Consider the following 21,708-nt stretch of genomic DNA (forward strand, 5'->3'; position numbering starts at 1 on the left):
GGCATAGTATTAAAATCAAGTATTATCTGGAATTTTGAGTATCTTTTCCTGAGCAATTGTCTCCACCACTCAATTCTTCATTAATAACCTGCTAATCATAGGTCGAGAAGACCTTAATTAGCTGATTAACATCCACCCTTCTTGCTGCCTGAAACTGACAAGACCTTAATCAGTTACATGCTGAAGGTTTTTGCCTCCTAACCTGCTCTAGCACATTCCTGTGATTTAAAAACCAGTCTTTCTATTGCTGGAAAAAGTAATTTCATATACATGTAGGCCTAAGTGCTTTTTGTAACCACAGTTCTTGACTGATTTTTTTTTTTACAAATGCCAGGAAACGTAAACAGTTAGTGTGTTCTCCTTTCTCCTTTCTTTGTCCTTTCTAATTGTCTGCATTCTACTGTTATTTTGGTAACCCAAAGCCTGCAGCAGTTTTCAGACTGCAATTAAAGCTCATTTATTCCATTTGTTTATTGTAGAATTGTATATGAAGGTAAATATGTCCAGAGAATGTTTGCCCAATAGTTGAAGCCTGTCATTCTCTTTAGTTCTCATTTGTGGCTATGAATTTGAGTCCCACAGTTTCATAGGCAGAGCAAATGATAGTGAGTCAAGATTTTTTTAAAAATTCATACATGCTTAAGGTTATTAAACCACTTTTCCACTTGATGGGCAGTGCAAAGGAAAGGTTGTATAAAATTTGCCATTGGAATAAAAATGTAAAATAGTTGCAGGTTCCAATCTAGATTGGTCACCACGACCATAGGTTTAATCTTCCAAGCTTTTGGACTTGTACAGCATTATCCTGGGGCACATATATTCACTTTCATTCATGGAAAATAGTGACTAAACCTGATCAGATAAAGCAGCAAATTAATATATATTTGATTATGGAATTGGCAACCACTAGGAGTGGGAATGAAATAAAATAATGTGTGTTAGGGAAGGAGCTCTGTTCATTAACTTTCTGAAAAATGAAACAAAAAAATGAAATGGTTGTCCACTCAGTTCAAGCTGGCCAGTTTGAATACCTCCAGTGGAAGAATATGCCTATTTGCTACACATATAACATACAATTAAATATATTTGAGTTTTCCTTTTTCTTTCAGACTATTTTTTTTCTAAATTGCATTAGATTTATGCCATGTTTATGAAACAACATTGCTAATGTATCATTGTTACCATGTGGACACCATTGAGCAACAGATCATCTGCACAAGGGGTCCTCTGGGCCTTTGTGTGGGTAGCTGGGGCGACAATAGCAATCACTTCTGTGTTAATTTCCCAAGGGTACACCTAGTAATATATCCAGGATAATTAAGATGGTAGCAACTTCAGCCTGTTCACTTGGCTGTAAAAACAAAACAAAAGAATTTTGATTTAAAAGAGGCCAAACACCAAAAAGTCACACCACTATTTTGGATGGGCTGATTATGTTTGGACTGTTTCCCTCTGTGAGGAAAGGCAAGAGGCAAGGGCAAGAGTAAATTGTTCCAGTAACTGGAACATCTGTTTAATTCCAGATTTCTCTCAATGGTGAAGGTTTCTTGAACTTGCCTGAACACCCAATCAGTAGCTTATTGAGACGAGCAGAAACAAAATCTCTATGGTACTTGATAAATTTAGTTTTAGATGCCTCCTGTCTTGGGTTGGAGCCCAACATTCCATAGTATTAAGAATGGTTGCAGCCACTTAAATGCGAGAACAGGCAGTTTGAGCAATTATAGTGCAGATCCAAGGTTGGTCAGAAGTGATGAAGACGTCTTCAACCTCATTAGACTTCTGCTGCAGCTGTCAGGAGAAGGAAAAGCAAATGATTTCTGCCCTGATTGCAGCTGCAGAGTGGGGTTCGGTGGAGCAGTTCAGGGTTCTTGGGCAGATAAATCAAGCTTTAAGAGTTCTGTCCAGTACTTCGATATTAATTCCAAAGTGAACAGTTTGTACAATTGCAGTCAATCAGATTAATACATCTTAATACTTTCCCTTTTAAGAGTAGAATTATGTATCTAACTCTCTGCTTAAAGGTGGTAGTGGTTAAGACTCTTGCTTAAAAATATCTGGATTTATCTGATTATCCTATCAAACAGTGTCCTAAATTCTATATTCACCTGATCAAGAAAGAAATAGTGGGTCAGATTCAGGTGCAGTTAGATGAAACATTATCTTGATCTCTCCAATTTTGGTCTGGCACTCAGAAAGACTTTGTCACCTGTTAACATATTTATTACATTAATTTATATGCATTCCTTTCTACGTTGTCTCCCATGTTATTTAATATCTACATAAATCCATCTGAAGAATCATTTATGGGCACACATCTTGATTACCAAAGCATATTCATTTTTGGTTGTACTCTCCAGAAGCTGCTTTATAAATTCATGGGCCATCACTTGATTATTGCAGCAATTTATAAATAAGTCATGATAGCATCACATATATTCATTTTAGTTTCCAATATAATGCTTTTATTAATTGAGGAAGGTTGTTGTTGTTAGTTGCGAAGTCGTGTCCGACCCATCGCGACCCTATGGACAATGTTCCTCCAGGCTTTCCTGTCCTCTACCATCTTCTGGAGTCCATTTAAGCTCACGCCTACTGCTTCAGTGACTCCATCCAGCCACCTCATTCTCTGTCGTCCCCTTCTTCTATTGCCCTCAATCTTTCCCAGCATTAGGCTCTTCTCCAGTGAGTCCTTCCTCCTCATTAGGTGGCCAAAGTATTTGAGTTTTAGCTTCAGGATCTGGCCTTCTAAAGAGCAGTCAGGGTTGATCTCCTCTAGGACTGACCGGTTTGATCGCCTTGCAGTCCAAGGGACTCGCAGGAGTCTTCTCCAGCACCAGAGTTCAAAGGCCTCAATTCTTTTGCGCTCAGCCTTTCTTATGGTCCAACTTTCACTGCCATACATTGCAACTGGGAAGACCATAGCCTTGACTATACGCACTTTTGTTGACAGGGTGATGTCTCTGCTTTTTAGTGTGCTGTCGAGATTTGCCATGGCTTTCCTCCCGAGGAGCAAGTGTCTTTTAATTTCTTGACTACAGTCCCCATCTGCAGTGATCTTGGAGCCCAGGAAGATAAAGTCTGTCACTACCTCCACTTCTTCCCCATCTATTTGCCAGGAATTGAGAGGGCCGGATGCCATGATCTTGGTTTTCTTAATGTTTAGTTTCAACCCAACTTTTGCACTCTCCTTCTTCACTCGCAACAAGAGACTCTTCAGTTCCTCTTCACTTTCTGCCATTAGAGTGGTATCATCTGCATATCTTAGGTTGTTGATATTTCTTCCAGCAATCTTAATTCCAACTTTTGACTCCTCTAGCCCTGCCTTTCTCATGATATGCTCTGCATATAAGTTAAATAGGCAAGGCGACAGTATACAGCCTTGCCGGACACCTTTCCCAATTTGGAACCAATCAGTGGTTCCGTGTCCAGTTCTCACTGTTGCTTCTTGGCCCGCATATAGGTTTCTCAAGAGACAAATAAGATGTTCTGGTACTCCCATCTCTTTAAGAACTTGCCACAGTTTGTTATGATCCACACAATCAAAGGCTTTAGCATAGTCAATGAAGCAGAAGTAGATGTTTTTCTGGAACTCCCTAGCTTTCTCCATGATCCAGCGTATGTTGGCTATTTGATCTCTGGTTCCTCTGCCTCTTCGAAATCCTGCCTGTACTTCTGGTAGTTCTCGATCCACATACTGCTGGAGTCTAGCTTGTAGGATTTTAAGCATACCTTTACTAGCATGAGAAATGAGTGCAATGGTGCGATAGTTTGAACATTCTTTGGCACTGCCTTTCTTTGGAATTGGAATGTAAACTGATCTTTTCCAATCCTGTGGCCACTGTTGAGTTTTCCAAATTTGCTGGCAAATTGAGTGTAGCACTTTTACTGCATCGTCTTTTAAGATTTTGAATAGCTCAGCTGGAATACCGTCACCTCCACTAGCTTTGTTGTTGCTCAGCTTTTCTAAGGCCCACTTCACTTCACATTCTAGGATGTCTGGCTCTAGGTCAGTGACCACCTCAGTGTGATTATCAGGGACATTAAGCTCATTCCTGTATAGTTCTTCTGTGTAATTTTGCCATCTCTTCTTAATCTCTTCTGCCTCTGTTAGGTCCCTGCCATTTTGGTCCTTTATCATGCCCATTTTTGCATTGAACGTTCCCTTCATCTCTCCAATTTTCTTGAAAAGATCTCTGGTCCTCCCTATTCTATTGTTTTCTTCTATTTCTTTGCACTGTTCATTTAAGAAGGCATTCTTATCTCTTCTAGCTATTCTCTGGAATTCTGCATTCAATTGGGCGTATCTTTCTTTTTCTCCCTTGCCTTTCGCTTCCCTCCTTTCCTCAGCTATTTGCAAAGCTTCCTCAGACAGCCATTTTGCTTTCTTGCATTTCTTTTTCTTTGGGATGGTTTTGGTTGCTACCTCTTGTACAATGTTGCGAACCTCTGTCCATAGTTCTTCAGGCACCCTGTCTATCAGATCTAATTCCTTAAATCTATTTGTCACCTCTACTGTATATTCCATGGGGATATGATTTAATTCATACCTGACTGGCCTGGTGCTTTTCCCTACTTTCTTCAGTTTAAGCCTAAACTTTGCAAGGAGAAGCTCATGGTCTGAGCCACAGTCAGCTCCTGGTCTTGTTTTTACTGACTGTATAGAGCTTCTCCATCTTTGGCTGCAGAGCATATAGTCAATCTGATTTCTGTGTTGACCGTCTGGTGATGTCCATGTGTAGAGCCGTCTCTTGGGTTGTTGGAAAAGAGTGTTTGCTATGACCATCGTATTCTCTTGACAAAATTCTATCAGCCTGTGCCCTGCTTCATTTTGTACTCCAAGGCCAAACTTGCCTGTTATTCCAGTTATCTTTTGGCTTCCTACTTTAGCATTCCAATCCCCCATGATGATAAGGACATCATTTTTTGGTGTTAGTTCTATAAGGTGCTGTAGGGCTTCATAAAACCGGTCAATTTCATCCTCTTCAGCACCGGTGGTTGGGGCATAGACTTGGACTACTGTGATATTGAATGGTTTGCCTTGGATTCGAACTGAGATCATTCTGTCATTTTGAGGATTGTATCCCAGTATTGCTTTTCCTACTCTTTTATTGACTATGAAGGCTACTCCATTTCTTCTGAGGGATTCTTGCCCGCAGTAGTATACCTGATGGTCATCTGAATTAAATTCACCCATTCCTGTCCATTTTAGTTCGCTGATACCTAAGATGTCGATGTTCAGTCTTGTCATCTCTTGTTTGACCACGTCCAGCTTGCCTTGATTCATGGATCTTACATTCCAGGTTCCTATGGAGAAAAAATCTTTACAGCATCGGACTTTCCTTTCACCACCAGACATATCCACAGCTGAGCGTCCTTTCGGCTTTGGCCCAGTCGCTTCATTCTTTCTGGCGCTACTAGTACTAGCCCTCTGCTCTTCCCCAGTAGCATATTGGACGCCTTCCGACCTGAGGGGCTCATCTTCCAGCGTCATATCGTTTTGCCTTTTGGTACTGTCCATAGGGTTTTCATGGCAAAGATACTGGAGTGGGTTGCCATTTCCTTCTCCAGTGGATCACGTTTTGTCAGAACTCTCTGCTATGACCTGTCCGTCATAATCCATGAAGGGGTGAGGAAGGTTATTGGGGAGATATTCCAAACAAAGTTTGTATTTGTTTTTTAAATGACTTTGGCTACAATCCTAAAAGGATATGGATTGTCCTAATAATTTATTCAAAGACAGTCACAGAAAAAAAAAATTGTACCCAATGGATTTCCCATACCTGTCGCTTAGCTCTTATAGCAGATTGGAATGAATACTTTAGTGAGGAGATCTCCCCACTATTCTGCTCCGCCTGTCAATGTATTCATATCCATTACTATATCACATGAACTGGACTCAAGCATTAAACAATCAAGTAAAGAGAAATATTGTTGTTAACAGTGTACAAAACATTATAACGAAGCCACTTAAATGGTGCTGGATAATTCACACTTGGATGGATATGTGCATCATTTGATTTCCCACCACACAGATGCATAAATATGTATATATGCACACAAATATGTGCACAGAGACAGTATTTCCACACAGTCTTTTTAGTTAGGGACTTTTAACCTAATGGTATAATTTTCATTTTACTGTGTCAACTTAATGAAGACCAAACCTTAAAGAGCCTGCACCTCTATTTTTTTTTTTTGTATTGTAACTTGCTTTTCCTCTTTCTTTCCTGGACCCAACAGACAGACAGCCATTGTCCCTTCAGTGAGCACTCTGAGATTACTTTGACCTCGTCCCATCAATCTGCCTCAAATGGATAATGATCTGTAATCACTTTCTTTCAGGGGAGTCAATAAATTTGCCAAGGCCCCATTCTCCTCTGAAGGACTCCTTATGTTCGTTCCCATTTGTGCAAGGATACTCTTTTATAGCACTAAATAGCCGCACACATGGCACATTCTGTTCAGAGACACCAGGCTGTTGTTCACTGTTGATTTTCCATGGCTCTTGCACTCGAAAAGGGTGGCTAAGCATTACATGCTGGCACTCAGTGGGATGCTGGCCCAAATCATGCCACTTCAAAAGCAGCCACTCGTCTCATTCATGCTGACCTGCCATTAGGTCACTTTGTATGGGGCTTGTAATTGATGAGTTCAACATGGAGTGCTTCCCCCCTGTTCTTCTTTTAACAGGAAAATAATCAGAATAAGAGTGCGAGTTAGAGTAAAGATAAAGACATTAAATCAGTTACTAGAGGATACTAACCTTCTTCTATGCCTCAGAGCCAACATGAACATCAAGGAGGATAACAGTTGCTAACCTAATTTGCAATGCTTTGATTATCTTCTGATTAAATCTTGAAACACATCTGAGCTTGGCCACTGACTGGACCCAAGAAAGAAAGGAGGAAAGGAAAGGGTATCCTTTGTTTCTCATTTGTATCTTCTGCTGTGAATAGGTGAATAAAATCAATGTAAGGATAAAAAATAAGAGTTTCAAGGAATTTGTCGAATGGATTAGAATCTGCAAGAGATGGAAATAACATATGAGTTATGAAGAACAATACGAGTTCTGATTTTAATTAATAGTATAGTCAATAATCTATTCTCAACATATTAAAGAAACCTAATGTTATAATAAACAATGTTCTAATCACTTAAGTACAGTTATGTAAGCTCAGTGCCCCTTTACTACCAAATTGAAGAGGGTTTTTGTTGTTGTTGTTGAAAAACAAGTATTAAAGTACTATTGAAGTACTGTGGGTAGATACTGGGATTTCCTCTTTCGTGCAAAGTTGTAACTGGTAGCCTTACATACTGCTAATATTCTGAAAAATATTTATATCAGCCTATCCATCATTCTTTCTGCCCTAGTAACTATTCCTAAAGTGCTGCAGTAGTGCCACATACAATGTGGTGTAAAGGGTAGAGTCTTCTAGTGATAAGATATCGTAGTTTTCACACGGAAGAATAGGAATATGAGTGTTATGCAAAGAGTGGGTACATTGCAAGGTACAAAATGCTCCTTCATTGACAAAGCTTTCACAATTCCATATGCATGAAGAGCCAGTTTGTTAAGTGCATGGGTGGGCGTGGTGTGTGTGTTTGTGTGTGGGGGAAGGAGTTGGAAACAGGCTCCAGAGTAGAAATGTGGATGATGCAAAAAATTTAGATACTTTGGTGTTTTGATGCATATGAGCCTCCATCTCTTTAGAAGGCTCTACAAAGTTCTAGTTAAATTTATACATACTGTAGACAGATGTAGCTATCCTTCCTTTTTATGTTTTTATGTTTACTCAAAAGTAAGAGGAAGAATAGAGTGAACTTGCTTTTGAAGCAGGAACTTCAGAAAACATAGTATACACATAGATTTTATTCCAAGGCTTTGGGGTCCAGGTCTTCAATCTGAATGAAGGAAATAATGCACTGTAGCAAAGTATGCCATGCTTTTCATAGGATTTCAAAAACTAATGCTGTAATCCCATAATTTTGGACTATAACTAATGAATTATGTCCGAACCATGGATCAGACATGACACTGAACTGTCCTATCCCTTTCCTCTTCCCAGATATGCACATTCTTTTGGTTAGAAGATGGATTAATATTGCTATTCTCAATATATTTGTCTAAGCAAGAATTATTGTATAAAGAACTGGTTTTAACCCTTGACCAGTTCTTAGCAGAGACTCTTTGCCTGACATAGAGTGGGCCCATAGTCCATGCACTATGAAATGGCCAGATTGCTAAGTGAAAAATGTGCAGTTATACATCAGATGCAATTATGTTTACTTTGAAAGAGGAATAATATCCTAGCTCATATCGTACTATGAACAGAGGAACACCCATGAAGAAATAATGTATGACTCAAGAGGTCCACACATTTCTTTACAGTCTTATTATTCCCTCCCCCTCCCCCCATATAGGAGAGATTTGAAAATCATGGCAAACCAAATAAATTTGTCTAATGTCTATGCATGATGTAAGATTTCTGTGTCTGCTCTTTCACCATGCAGAAGGACATTCCCAGGTCAGGGTATGAACTGACCCCAGGTACATGTTTGCTTCTAGTCAAATCAAAGATCTGAGCTACCAAGCTCAAAACAACATCTGTCCAAAGAGTTGTCCTCAGCTGGTGTTCTTTTCCAGGCGCTCTACTTCCCAACGGGTTTTATTTTGCTGTCAAACAGGCCTCCTTTGACTCAAACCAGAATTTCTTTGTGGTCCATTTCTGGTTAGTGTGTTCTTCTGCCATGACTTTGTTTTCAATATTGCCAGGATTATGAATTATAAGCATCTCAGAAATAACTTGTTTCCACTGTGTTAGAAATTCCGTTGGAATTTTGCCTCCCATTGTAACTCATTAAATGCTTAATTGATGTCATATAACAGAAAGAGCACATAGAATAGAATAAAATAAAAGCCCTTTTTGAAGTCTCAAGAGTCCCAAGCGAGCTGTAGTTGAAATTGAGACTGCTGCCATTTAAAAATTGAGTTGCAGCCTTCTAGGCATTTCTTAGTGCCAGGGGCACTTGGGGACTCTCCTCTTTGAGAATTGCCTGCAAGGGTCCATATCCTGTAATTACAGGGGGGGTGGGGAGAAAACATTCCAAATTGATGCAAAAGATACGAACAAATCAAGTGGGAATCCCAGAGCAGATCTGAATATACTTTATCTACTTCCAAAGTTATGTCATTTTTGCTTAATTGCAATAGTCTTAGAGAAACAAATGCCATACTCAATTAAAGTATGGAAATAGCACTGTTTGGACAAAAATGGCATTCATTATTATACTCCAAGAATTAAATTAAGGAAAAACAGATCCTGAAGAAGCCTGAATGAGAGGGCCCTATCTAGAGTTGGCTATTGTCTGTGAGAAATCCTCAGATATTCGTTATTATACGTCCTTTAAAAATCTTTGGCTTAATCACTTTGAATTATTTTAATCATGTTATCTTTGAATATTTATGAGCAAAAATGCAGTAGGTCTCAAGGCACAGATAAGAAAAAGCAGAACAGCATTTTATTTGTTTTATATGCGTACATTAGGGATAGATAAATGTATTGATTTTAGTTTAGTTACATTTACTCATCTTTTCAATCTTAATTTTTTCCCCATCTATTTTCACATTGGTTTACAAATTTGGTTTAAAAGGGCTATTTTACATGCATTTTTCCTGGGATATATTTCTTATAAGCAATTTTTATGTCATTTACTATATGTCTTGTCACAGTGCATGCATATTTTGTATAATTTTTTCTTTTAATAAATACATTTTGATGTGAATTTTTGGATGCCAAATTACATCACAAAATTCTGCAAAATTCAGATATCGGTGCACATATTTGTTTCAATTTAACATAGGTTCAAGAAATGTAAATTAGACTAATTTGATTTAAAAATTCAGATAAATCCATTTTTTCCATAGGAGAGTGCACAAATTTGTGCAAGTTTATGCAAAAGATTTAGTAGTCTGTGAATGGCATGTGAGATTATTTGTTCGTAGGGTTTTTGTACTAGGTGGATATGTTCATGTTCCATTTTGTGTTAATGTAAATGACAGACATTGAAACACATTTTCTCAGAGACAATTAGAAGAAGGAAAGAAGGGGATGGAAAATGTGGAAGAGAAACTCATGAGCAGGAAAGAAATTTTGTCACCAAACTTCAAAACTTGTTTCTATCAATATAATGGTTTGAAAACATTGAACTTCCAGTGTTACATCTAAGATAAGAAGTTACTTCTTTAGATTTCATGACTGAAAGTGACTTTAAGCAAGCTGTTATTTTTTCATGGTTTTCCAAATTCTCTACTTGTATTATGAAGGTAACATTTAATTTTCTTGCAGAGAATAAGCCTTTAGGTAATCCATGGGACAATTACACTATGTACTGCTGTTTGCAATCCAATCTAACACTGTATCAGTTTTAAATCAGTTATTAGATTGCATCACACTTGTGTCAGAAACACCAAGGCACTTCTGGTTTGAAAGCATCAACCAGTGACATCATCATTGCGCAGAGGATGTCCAGTTGGGGGCTACTTTCATGTCCCCAGGAGGAGCTGGAGCCACGGATGGGAACTCACCCTTCCCCATTGCATCAGCCAGTTCTCAAATGCAGGCTTGCTAACCTTCAACCCAACATCCTAACCATTTGAGCTATTGTGCTCTTAAAGTTATTAGATGAACTAAGAATAAAAGGTAAAGGTAAAGGTTCCCTCGCACATGCATGCTAGTCGTTTCCGACTCTAGGGGCCGGTGGTCATCTCCATTTCAAAGCTGAAGAGCCAGCGCTTGTCCGAGGATGTCTCCGTGGTCATGTGGCCGGCATGACTAGACGCCAAAGGCGCACGGAACGCTGTTACCTTCCCACCGTAGTGGTTCCTATTTTTCTACTTGCATTTTTACATGCTTTCAAACTGCTAGGTTGGCAGAAGCTGTGACGAGTAACAGGTGCTCACTCTGTTACACGGCACTTGGGATTCGACCTGCCAAACTGCCGACCTTCTGATCAACAAGCTCAGCATCCTAACCCACTGAGCCAACGCGTCCCTACTAAGAATATTAGACCATAAATGACTACTAGTTCTAAGGGCTAAGTGTTACTTCCAGATAGTATCATAAATATTATGAATCCCAGTACAGTTGCTAGTCCTTTATACTGAAGTTAACCTGCAGGCATCTGTTTGGCTGTTCTTAGACAGAATGCAAATTTGATCAGTTTTACAAAGCAGAACTGTTCAATTGGGTAATGGAAAAGTGGGATAGTGAAGAGAAGTACTCACCCATTTCTTTTCCCTGGAATTTCTACCAGCTAGTTAAACATGTCAACAACTTCTGCCATGTGGCTTCTTACAAAATGGTACCACATAGCAATGCTTCATAGTAGAGAGGCATGTGGTTGAATTGTAATGTGTTCTTCCATGTCCTAAATAATCCATTATTTCAAATCTCTTTTCCAATTACAATGTGTAATTAATATTGGCTTTATGACCAACTCTCATTTCTCTACCCTGTTTTCCTTTTTTTGTGCTTCTTTGTTATTGTGTATGACATTTTGTTTAGCCCAAAGAAATTAGGAATTATCGTTTAGGTCACACTGTATCACGGAGTCACAGATGGTAGGCCAGTGTCTCTGTTAATCTGCAGGCACCATTGAAATTTAAAAAGAAAAGAAAGTAGGGGGTAGAGATGAATACAGCCAGAAATGGTAGTAGCATAAAAAAGATTTGCTGGGTGGTCCATTGGGAAAGTAATGAGAGATCTGCAATATGTCCACTACAATCAACAGAAAGACACAATTGGGCTCTTTAGGGAATTGGGACGGAAGAACTTGTTTAAATAAAATTGCAAGATTGTCAGAATGTTAAACTAATCCCCTAACATTCTGTCCATTGTCTGGAGAGCTTAGGCATTGCAACACTTGATATACTGAAGCAGTGACAAAATATTTTAATAACAGTGTTTGAAGAAAGTGCTAACATCTTTTTGATCATTTGAAAGGCTTGACTGCATGTGATGAAAGTTATGAAAGAAAAGCCACTTATTTCAAAGCTTGCTTTGGAAGACCGCACAATGTGCTTATCCAGTGTATAGGTGGACATTTTTGCCCACATTCTGTATGTAAACTGTCACTGTTATAGTGCTGTGATAGCCAGTATTTGTTTGGCTGTTTTATGAAATTGTTTCCAATGTCCCAGCAATTTTTTTTAACTTACAGAATATTGCCCATTTTTCTTCCCTATATTATAGGACCATTGCATTAAAAAGCTGTACATTCAGCAAAAGGACAGGAAAATTTATCTGATTATCTGTTCTTTGCATAGCTTATTAAAGGCCAGTGTTTCTAGTGATATCAAGCTGAAGAACATGGAATACTGAGTTAAGCTATCAGATCTATCATCTATCTATCTATCTATCTATCTATCTATCTATCTATCTATCTATCTATCTATCTATCTATCTATCTATCTATCTACCTACCTACCTACCTACCTACCTACCTACCTACCTACCTACCTACCTACCTACCTACCTATCTATCTATCTATCTATCTATCTATCTATCTATCTCTCTATCTATCTATCTATCTATCTATCTATCTATCTATCTATCTATCTCTATCTATCTACCTACCTACCTACCTACCTACCTACCTATCTGTCTATCTATCTATCTATCTATCTATCTATCTATCTATCTATCTATCTATCTATCTATCATCTGTCAGTCCTTCTACAACTAGTAGTTTTAGTTCATTTTGACCAGTATGTCACAAACTCTGCTAAACTCAGTTTTCACCAAAAGGTTTTATGCTATTCTGTACAAAGCCATTAGGAGTTGATTACATCCTCAAAAGAGAAACAACAGAAGCTTAAAAAACAAAAGGCACTGTATGAATCCATATCTGAATATGGTAGAAGGAAGAATTAGATTTAAACTTCCTTTCCTTTCCTTTCCTTTCCTTTCCTTTCCTTTCCTTTCCTTTCCTTTCCTTTCCTTTCCTTTCCTTTCCTTTCCTTTCCTTTCCTTTCCTTTCCTTTCCTTTCCTTTCCTCTCCTCTCCTCTCCTCTCCTCTCCTCTCCTTTCCTTTCCTTTCCTTTCCTTTCCTTTCCTTTCCTTTCCTTTCCTTTTTATTGCATCTTGTTTCATATTGCTTATTTGAAAGGAAATAGCATGGTATATAATAACATATGTTGGAATGTATAATATAAATGTCTGATGAAATGTAGTGGAATTTGTTCATTGTTAACAAGTACACTACACGTAGTGCAAGCCCTTTTTCAGATCTCTAGAAATATTTATTTATTTATTTATTTATTTATTTATTTATTTATTTATTTATTTATTTATTTATTTATTTATTCGGTTTATATACCGCCCTACTCCCAAAGGACTCAGGGCGGTTTACAAGGCAAAATTTAAAAACAATATAATATAAAATTAAAATAAAATAAAATTAAGTCTAGCTGCAAAAAATTAAAATCACAATTTAAAAACATTAAAACCCTCAGTCCAGACCAGATAGCTCAAAGAGCCAGGTTTTTAGGTCCTGGCAAAATGAACGAAGGTCAGGGGCAGTCCGGAGTTCCGTTGGCAGTTGATTCCATAGGGCACGCGTGCCCACAGAGAACGCCCTCCCCCTGGGGATAGCCCGTCGGCAATCCTTGACCGGCAGTACCCTGAGGAGGACCTCCCTGTGGGAGCACACAGGACAATGGGAAATTGACGCTGGCAGCAGGTGTTCCCTCAGATAATCCCGGCCCATGCCATTTAGGGCTTTATAGGTCATTACCAGCACCTTGAATCTCACCCGGAGGGCAACTGGAAGCCAATGCAGCTCGTGGAGAAGAGGTGTTACATGGGAGTATCGGGAGACTCCCATCACAACTCGTGCGGCTGCATTCTGCACCAGCTGAAGCCTCCGAGTGGTCCTCAGGGGCAGCCCCATGTAGAGAGCATTGTAGTAGTCTAGCCGGGAGGTCACGAGCACATGGGTGACTGTGCGTAGGGCATCTCGGTCCAGATAGGGCCGTAACTGGCGCACCAGGCGAACCTGGGCAAAAGCCCCCCTGGCCACGGCTCCTATATGATCTTCCAAACTGAGCCGTGAATCCAGGAGGACGCCCAAGTTGCGGGCCCTATCAATGGGGGGTAACACCTCACCCCCCATAGTTAACGATGGAAAAGATTGGTTAGTCTGAGATGCCGGTATGCACAGCCACTCAGTCTTGGCAGGATTGAGATGAACCCTGTTTCTCCCCATCCAAACCCGGACCACCTCCAGGCAATGGGGCATCACGTCAAGGGCATCACTGGGTTGGTTCAGGGTGGAAAGAAAAAGCTGGGTATCATCAGTATGCTGATGATACCCCACCCCGAAACCACAAATGAGCTCACCCAGCGGCTTCATATAGATGTTGAACAAGAGGGAAGAGAGGACCGACCCCTGAGGAACTCCACAAACGAGAGGCCTCAGGGTGGACCTCTGCCCTCCCATCAACACCGACTGCGAGCGGCCCAGGAGGTAGGAGGAGAACCACTGTAAAACAGTGCCACCCACTCCCAACCCCCTGAGACGCCGCAGTAGGATACCATGGTCGATGGTATCAAAAGCCGCTGAGAGGTCTAATAGGACTAGGACAGAGGAACAACCCCTGTCCCGAGCCCGGCAGAGATCATTCACCAGCGCAACCAATGCCGTCTCCGTGCTGTACCCGGGCCTGAAACCCGATTGGTAAGGGTCCAGATAATCACTTTCCTCCAGGAACAGAGGGAGCTGAAGTGCCACCACGCTCTCAACCATCTTTGCAAGAAAGCGAAGGTTGGAGACCGGACGATAGTTGTTCAAAATAGCCGGGTCCAGGGCAGGCTTCTTGAGGAGGGGCCTCACCACTGCCTCCTTCAAGGAAGCACGGAAGGTACCCTCCCTCAAAGAAGCAGTTATTACTGCCTGGAACCAGCCTCGTGTCTCCTCCTGGGCTGCATATACCAGCCAGGATGGGCACGTGTCTAATAAACACATGGCAGAACTCAGTCTCCTCATGATCCTGTCCACCTCATCTGGGGTCACAGGATCGAATTCACTCCAGGTAACATTCTCTAGACCGCTCGATTCCTCCCTGTCAGTCTCTGCCCAGTCAGAATCCAAACCGGCTCAAATCTGAGCGATTTTGTCCGTCAGATGATAGCTAAACTCCTCGGCCCTCCCCTTCAAGGACTCCTCCTTCACCTCCTGATTAAGGAGGGAGTGAGTCACCCTAAACAGGGTGGCCGGGCGATTATCTGCGGACACGATGAGGGCAGCAAAGTAATTAGACTTTGCTGTCCTCATCGCCGTGAGATAAGACCTCATAAAGGTTCTTAACTGCAATCGGTCAGACTCAGACCGGCTGGATCTCCAACAGCTCTCTAGACCTTGTCTCTGACGCTTCATCTCCCGGAGCTCCACAGAAAACCATGGAGCCCACCGGGATCTGCGCCGGGTCAGGGGTCGCAAGGGTACAACATGGTCGAGCACCTTGGTGACAGCCCTTTCCCAGGCACCCACCAAGGCATCAGCTGGGCTGTGAGTGAGGGGGATAGGTATAAACCCAAGCGCCGTCTGGAACCATTCCAGATCCATTGGGCGCCTGGGGCGGAACCACCTGGTCGGTTCCACAGCCCAGCAGTGAGGCAAAGCGGAAGACCAACCGCAGGAGGTGATGATCGGACCATGACAGGGGGACAATAGTTGGCAAGCCCCCTCCCAGATCATCAGACCACTGCCCAGATAAGAAAACTAAGTCGAGAGTGTGTCCTCCCCCATGAGTATGCCATGAAATATGCCATGAAAACTACTTTGTTTCTGTCTTTCTGAACCGTGCTAAATTATCTAGAATGTTTTTAGAATACATGAGTGTAATTAATTAATAAATAGACATTTTCCACCCTCTGGTTTTTCTTCCAGGACAGCTAACCAGTAAAACATACCATAGTAAAGCAAACAAACAAAAACCACAACCTAACCAAACAAGAAATAAAACAATTTTAATAAGGAAAACCAACAAAAGGCATTTGGCCAAAAAGTGTTTTTGAATTGTGCTTTGAAAGCCCAAGGAAGTAAAAGCCTGAGAACATTTGTCACATGGAATTTATAAGAACTTTGTTGAAGATAGATTCCTACAAAAGGGAGTAACAACCAGAGACTTTCTCTGGCAGGCCAGTGTGTACTCCTCTAGGTATTAGCTGAGGGGAAAAAATGGTCAGTTTTGTAAGCTCTCCTTTCGAAACAGAAAGTGAAATAAGCAGTCTATATCTTTTACAAACCAAGTATTTGGGTGAACAGTAGAAGTATAGGTAGTCTTCATGTTACAACTGTAAAGGAGCCTGCCCATTTCAGCCAAAAGTCAGGACAAATGTTAAATGAACTGCCTCACTTCACTACCCACCATTCCTGGTCTCCCCATTGCAGTCAAGCAAATGTGTGGTTTATTAAGTGGAGCATGGGTGCTTCAGGGGTGGGGGAGCTCCTGGGATGCCTAGTGCAGTCAGGCCTCCCAAGGCCTCCCCATCCCCTGGGATCCTCATGCCGTGCTTCCCACTCCTTGAGGTTCCACACACACACATTCCCACCTCTGTCACCAATAACTCACTTGTTTTTTACTGTGGACCTCCTCCTAGAACCTCCACAAATAGCACTGGGAGTGGGAACAAGCTTTGGACTTCTCCACTGTTACTCACTGACAAGAGATTCAACTATGCAGTGTGTCTGAGCAAGCTGGAACCGTTGGAGGAGATGGGCAAGCCCGTCTTTGCTGCTTCCATTGCTGCCATTCTTAGGAGCAAAGGCAAAAAGCAGGTGCATCCAGTGTTTGCTTCCCTCATTGTTTCATAATATGACACTCAGCTACGTTTCGGCTGGGTGTGTGAGCAAGCAACAGGCATTGGAGAAGAAGAACAAGCAGCTTTTTCCCTAGGCCACATTCCTCCATTCCAGAAGCAAGCACCATTTTGGAGACCCACAATTTATTACAGCTACTCTGAAAATGGCACTTGCTTCTGAGCTGCAGACATGTGGTCTAGAGATGCTGTCATTTCCAATGTGATCAAAGGTCAGTTAACCATCAGTGATGCAGGTGGGGAGGAGCGTGTGGGACCTGGTAGGGTAGCAAAGTAGATCCAGTGTGCGTGAAGACCCAGCAGGGTGGGTTGGGAAAGCTATAGGTGGGGTGGGGTGGGGGGCTGCAGAAGCTCTGCGGTCAGTCATAAAAGTGAACAACCATCCAGGTGCTTCAGCTGCTGTAACTTTGAAACGAAGTCATAATTAGCTTGTGTGGGGAGGGGTCTATCATAACTTCAAAACATCACTAAGTGATCGGTTATAAGTCGAGCACTACCTGCATCCAACACAGAGAGTTAAAAGTTGAAATACATAATTGTTTGACGATCTAACAACTAGCTTTAGTTTCCTTCCTATATTTATTCTACAATTGTTCAGTTAATTCTAGCTGTTTATTCTATCTTACAGCAAATAAAGGTATACAGTCAGGAAATTAAGGTAGACATCATAAAATGTCCAGAATTATGAAGCAATTCATTATGTATAGATTTTATTATTATTATTTAAAAAAAACAGATTCCTTGAATGAATACGGGTGCAGACAGTGTTGTAAAAATCATAGGTCAAGATTATGGAAGATACGATGTTCAGAAGTTATGTCTTTTAGATTCTATTAAAAATAATGTTATTAAAAGTTCTGGAAAACAAAGATGAAAAACCAATACAAGCTAATATAAAGTGAAGATAAAAAAAAGAGAAAGCTAAACGTGCAAGAAAGAAAGAAAATAGAAAGGAAAGAAAAAAGATACAGAGAAGTGGCTTCTGATCTTCTTTACAGTAGTTATAAGTACAATTATAAATTTACTTCTTCTACATTCTGATGTGTGGTTTAATTTCTAACACCCACTCTTAATGTGTTTAGATGCCATGATCACAAGTTGCGCACAGGTAGTTCAAAGAAGGAGCTTTATATATAAAATCATCAAGATTCCCCATCATGTTCAGAAACATTGTGTCCATCTATTGATGCACTAAATGGATGGATTTCATACTTAGGCAATAGTATAAAAATGTGATAGACCTGCAAATGGAAATAAAAATGTAATATATAGCCTAGCATTAGGTTGTTTTATACATGCCATCTGGATTTTTTCCCCTTATTAGCCTTATCAGCTTAAAAAAACTATTAGTGCCAAATGACATCTATTAGTGCTATATCAATATTTAAGTTGATATTAGGTATTTAACCTAATATTTAAGGTGATACCAGTATCATAAACCTATTTTGGGATATTTTATGAATTGGAAATTATTATTTAAATCTAGATGGAGTTTGAAAAAAAATATTTATGATGGTAATATACTTTGGAACGCATATAAACTCCTTTGCTAGTTGGCAACATCTAACCCAATGTGGAAAATCTGTACCAATCAAATGATATGCTATCCTCAAACCCCTTCTCTATTGTTCCCAGAGCATCCTTTGACCATACTGCCAAAATCCAGCTCTATGGTTTACTGACATTTCAAAGATGAGAACACATGAAAACTGTATTCTAAATTCTAAAATAATTTTAACAGACTTAAAAAGAAAAAAAGGGAGGAAGGGAAACTCCAATCCCCCCCCAAACAGGAGGAAAAATAGAATAACATCAATGTCCTATCTACTTTGCATAATTTCCTGCAGTTGGTATAACTCACCCAAAGATAAAATTAAGAGCATCACTTCACTACCTAAGTATTGCCCACCCTAGATCAAACTCTTAAGAATATGAAACTTGCAACCCTTAGCTCACAGTCAAGAAATGATCTAGACAGTCTTTTGTCAAGAATTGTGTGTTTGCCTTTTGAAAGAGAGAGGAATCAAATTTTCTGAAAGAGAAAGAAGGCTTGCTCTTCTATCCCTGTTATATTTGCTCCCACCCAATTATGGCCTGTGGCCCTAACAGACTATCGTCAAGCAATGTGGACCTGAATTGGTATTTTTTTTTTAAAAAAAAACTTTTCAATTTCTGGTTTGAGTAAAACATATAATAAATTGTAAGTTTCCATTTTACATATTCACTATTAGATGCTTACAGTTTTTATAGTCTTCTCTGAGTCTGAGTTAGGCAGATTTTGTTCAAGTATTGTCTGTAATGTATTGGGATCTTTAGTTGAACTGTTCAGGTGTCTGTTTGAATGCTGCTTATGGTTGCTCAATGGTGTGTCTGTGTAATGGTCACTGACTAAGCCAGACTTGCTGTCTCCAAGAAGATCATTGGCTGATTTGGGGTGGGAATGGGTTCCTTTAAACCTATTGGCTGCCGCCTAGTGGCCAACCGTATAAGTAGCTGCACAGCAGCCTCTTTCAGTTCTGTTCCTATTTGCCTCAATAAAGCAATGTTCCTGTTTGAAACCTCTCGTCTCGCTTATTGCCTGCAAAGAACCGGCTACGCAACAGTCATAATTAGTTAAAGGTGACTTGTATCTTTTTCATTCCCTCTATATATCTGCAACATAGTTGTTATTTAAGTGTCTCTTATTTACCATTATACTGTGACACCCTAAAAGCTATTTCAACTGCTCTGTTGTGCGGGCAGCTATTTACGGAACATAAAAGGGTACAAAAAGGGTTGTAAAGACCAAAGGTAGGATCAGATAAAGAAAATGGGAGAGAAACAGGCATCTTGGGATGGTAACTACCTTTGCCATGTAAGACAGGAAGTTGTATATTTTTAGAATATACTGAAAGAAAGGCCCTTTTACTTAGGTTTTTATGGTTTACCATGAGCTGCAATTTTCTGGCTTGATATGCAGTTGTAACACAAGTCAGAGAGATTTTATGATAGCTGCCAGAGTTCATAAATGATAGTATACACTAAAATATTTATAGAACTGTAAAATCTTGCTTTCTCTCTGGTTTAGCAGATGGGACTCTAAAACTGGTTTCTGGATTGTCACATTTCTTTACTCTTTGAAAACCAAGAAGAACATTACCACTTTTCTCAGTTCGTCCCCTTTCTCTTTAGTCTTGCCAACTAGTTTACCAGATCACATACTGTACCAACTATAATCTGTGCTACGTGTTCGTTCCTAAGGTAGAATCTGCCATTAATAAAAGACATGCAATCACTCTGAAAAGCTCTACTGATCATTGAGGTTGTGAGGTTTCTACAATTTGATGTTGCTCCTACAAATGACTCTGTGTATTTGTTTTATGTCTTATTTTATGAATTTATTTCTATTTTAAAATTTTAATTCCACTTCTCAAAGCTACGTTTTCCCCAGCTGGAGTTTAGCATAATTATATTTGAGGGACAGGAAAATACTTTGCAACTTTCCATCCTGAATAATGGAGATTAATTACGTTTATATGCTAAGATGTGTCTTCCTCAGTGCCTTGTGCCGTATTGCGTATTTATTTCTGCTCAGAATAGTATATTAAGTATATTTACTAGCAAATAATAATTGCTAGTAAATCTGGTCAAAAATTAGGTGGTAGGGTGTCTAAAGAAAATTTGGCATTCTTCTTTTTTATCCCATTCTCGGTCATGGATAGTTTCTAGGCAAATGCCCTCAGCAGCGATGCAAAAATGGAAACATCTTTATAGAAGTCAGATATTTTTTTATGGGTGCTCATGCTTCCTGATTCACTGTTTCCGGTTATAAGTGCATAGAACTTTCATATTGCTAATAATTAGATCCATCCAAATGAGGTCACGTAGGAGATCTTCACTTGCATCTTAATTGTTTCCATTAATTTATGTGGAAGAGAGGAAGAAGATTCAAAGCCATACCTTCAATCTGAAATGGTGCCTTCCGGCACTAGGTATACAAGGAGTCCTCGACCTACCACCGCAACTGAGCCCAACATTTCTGTTGCTAAGTGAGACATTTGTTAAGTGGGTTTTGCCCTATTTTGCGACCTTCCTTGCCACAGTTGTTGAGTGAATTACTGCAGATGTTAAGTTCGTAGCACGGTTGTTAAGTGAATCTGACTTCCCTGTGGTCTTTGCTTGTCAAAAGGTTGCAAAAGGTGATCACATGACCCCGGAACACTGCAACCATCAGAAATCTGAGTCAGTTGCCAAGCCTTTGAATTTTGATCACATGGCCATGCAGATGCTGCAATGGTCCTAAGTATGAAAAATGGTCATCAGAGATTTTTTTTCCAGCGCCATTGTACCTTTGAATGGTCACTGGATGAACTGTTGTAAATCAAGGACTACCTGTATTAAGTTTGGTTGTATAGACTATGTATTGTCTTCAAGTGAAGATTCTGAATCAAGTTGAGAAATGCCCTAAGCCATAGGACTTTTATCAACGCAAGCTGATCTATGTATTCTAACCACATATTTAATTTGAAGGATGTATGTATGTATGTATGTATGTATGTATGTATGTAAAAAAGGTAAAGGTTCCCCCGCACATGCGTGCTAGTCGTTTCCAACTCTAGGGGCCGGTGCTCATCTCCGTTTCATAGCCGAAGAGCCAGCGCTTGTCCGAGGACGTCTCCGTGGTCATGTGGCCGGCATGACTAGACGCCAAAGGCGCACGGAACGCTGTTACCTTCCCACCGTAGTGGTCCCTATTTATCTACTTGCATTTTTACGTGCTTTCGAACTGCTAGGTTGGCAGAAGCTGGGACTAGTAACAGGCGCTCACTCTGCTACGCGGCACTC

The sequence above is a fragment of the Vipera ursinii genome, assembly GCF_947247035.1.
Source record: "Vipera ursinii genome assembly, chromosome: 3".
Taxonomy (NCBI): domain Eukaryota; kingdom Metazoa; phylum Chordata; class Lepidosauria; order Squamata; family Viperidae; genus Vipera; species Vipera ursinii.